Source organism: Silurus aristotelis (assembly GCF_946808225.1).
Source record: "Silurus aristotelis genome assembly, chromosome: 26".
NCBI lineage: Eukaryota > Metazoa > Chordata > Actinopteri > Siluriformes > Siluridae > Silurus > Silurus aristotelis.
In genome coordinates, this window is record NC_139599.1 from 368,518 (window position 1) to 371,017 (window position 2,500).

General features: G+C 39.8%; 1 protein-coding gene and 1 long non-coding RNA gene across 3 annotated transcripts in view; both read left to right on the forward strand.

Moving 5' to 3' along the window:
* LOC310720637 overlaps window positions 1–2,500 on the forward strand; it is a 35,544-nt gene that overhangs the window by 3,568 nt on the left and 29,476 nt on the right. The gene's annotated exons all lie outside the window — the stretch shown is intronic.
* The window catches only part of LOC310720602 (palmitoyltransferase ZDHHC23-A-like), a 10,214-nt gene that overhangs the window by 1,108 nt on the left and 6,606 nt on the right, over window positions 1–2,500 (forward strand). Inside the window, exon 2 of one of the 2 annotated variants that reach the window (XM_083531356.1) lies at window positions 1,765–1,889. The exons of the other annotated variant lie outside the window; for it this stretch is intronic. The gene's annotated coding sequence lies outside the window, so the exon portion shown is untranslated. The remainder of the gene's footprint in view (window positions 1–1,764; window positions 1,890–2,500) is intronic. 2 annotated transcript variants of the gene reach the window in all.

Consider the following 2,500-nt stretch of genomic DNA (forward strand, 5'->3'; position numbering starts at 1 on the left):
CCTAATCCCAACCCCTAACCTTAAAATATAACTCTAGCCCCTAACCCCTAACCCTAATCCTAAAACCTAAACCTAAAAGCTAAACTAACCCCTAACCCCAACCCCTAACCCTAAAACCTAGCCTTAACCCCAACACTTAACCCTAAAACCTAACCCCAACCCCTAACCCTAAAACCTAGCCTTAACCCCAACACTTAACCCTAAAACCTAACCCTAACCCCAACCCCTAACCCTAAAACCTAGCCTTAACCCCAACACTTAACCATAAAACATAACCCTAACCCAACCCCTAACCCTAACCCCATTTTTTAGTCCAGAGTTTTGAGATCTCAGGGCGCATGAGGGTTTGTAGCGTGTTAGAAGACTGGAGCTACATGGAGATAAAACATTTAGTGTTTTGTAGGTAAGTAGCAGTAGTTTGTAGTGGATTTGAATCTTAACAGGAAGCCAGTGTAGGGATGAGAAGATTGGAGTTATATGGTGATATTTTCTCCACCTTGTGAGAACTCTGACTGCTGCATTCTGAACTAACTGAAGCTTGTTTATTAATGATGCAGGACCTCCACCTAGTAATGTATTACAGTAGTCCAGTCTGGAGGTCATGAACGCATGGACGAGCTTCTCTGCATCAGATATAGATAACATATTTCTTAGCTTAGAAATATTTCTAATGTGGAAGAAGCTGTTTTTGTAACTTGGGTGATTGGATGATTTTTAAAAGACAACTTGGTGACAGACACAGACACAGACACAGACACACACACACACACACACACAGACACAGACACACACAACACACACACACACACACACACACACACACACACACACACACACACACACACACACACACACACATAGAGCTCCATCAGGAAATCACTTCCCGTTTAGACAGAAATCCCATCTAAGAGAACACATGTAGGACACATTAGACTGTACACTTTAGGGAGCGAGTGTAAATTGGAACCCGGTCCCAGTGGGAATTGTTCAATGTCACTCATAGTGGTGAGAGAGAGCGAGAGAGAGAGAGAGAGAGAGAGAGAGAGAGACTTTTTTTTTACTTTTTACAATCCTTTATTTGACACAAAGCATGTTAAATGGCAGAGGTTATAAGGTTTGTTAGTTAATTAAATAAGTAGATAAATAATAGATATAATAAAATCAGACATGACAGTTTAAGGTGTGTGTGTGTGTGTTTGTGTGTAACTTTTAAATCCTTCTTTGCCTGGTTTTTTCCCTGTTCTCCACGGTCCGGTTTAGCCGAGCAGGGCTTCTCCCGGTCCGGTTTAGCCGAGCAGGGCTTTTCCGGGGTGTGTATGTCGCTAGTGGGGCTCTGGTCTACAGTCTGAGGTTGGGGCTCACGCTTCCTAGGCCCTGGTGCAGCAGCAGTTACGGGGCTCTTAGCAGCAGGCCATGTTTAATTTGTCGAGACCTTCATTAGAACCATAAAAAACATCCTCCTGAAAGACACCAAGTGCTTTATCAGTGGGGACTTACAGCAGAGGGTGGATTTTCTTCATGGGGGAGACGGTTATCACTGATAAAAGAAGAGACTTTAGATAACATGATGTTTTTAGCAGGAGAACTGAGAGGAGAAACCAAAATAAATCCATTATTAACAACAAATTCTTTCTGGATCAGTTTAGTCACTTTATCAAGATTATATCAAATAAAAACCATACAGCAAATGACAACATTTTTATAAACTTGTTTGTTTTAATGGTAACTTCACAAACTAAAATAGTTTAACAATAATACCAACAGGAGAAGGGAGGAGAATCTTAAAACTGGCACGCTGCACAGCTGTAGGATTGATAACATCTGGCTCCTGAACACACTGCATATGGAACCCACAGTCACACTGGTTCTGTAACAACAAACTTCTCAAGGTGAATATCTGATACCTGCTGTAAATTTGTTACTGTTCACATGAGACCCAAATGTTTTTCAGGGTATGAAATAGAGAGGTTTTATGCATCACTAGCGTGAATATGGAGAACATTAATCTCATTTAATAGAGGAGGGAATGGAATTCAGTAACCTTTTCTGATATGGTGACCTGCTGTACGTCTGTTACAGTTCATGTGAGACCTAAATACTTTTTAGAAAATAAGAGAAAGAGGGTTGAGCATCACCAGAGTGAATATGGAGAACATTAATCTCATTTCATAGAGGTGGGTAACGAATTCCAGTATTTTATTAAGCACTTTATTACCGATAATATTAACAATAATTCATGTTTTCCAAATTCCTTTATTTGGAATAACAATAATAATGTAATTGTTGTTGATTTTATATATATTTATATATAGTCATGAAAATAGAGAAGCATTTAAATAGCTTAGTTTTTTCAAGAACTGTAAATGACTATAATTCTCTACACCAGTGGTCTACAATCCCCGGGCTGCAGACCGGCACTGGTTCGTGGGTCAGTTGGTACCGGGCTGCACAGAAGGAATACATAACTTATGATAAAGTCTGTTACACTTTCATTATTTCT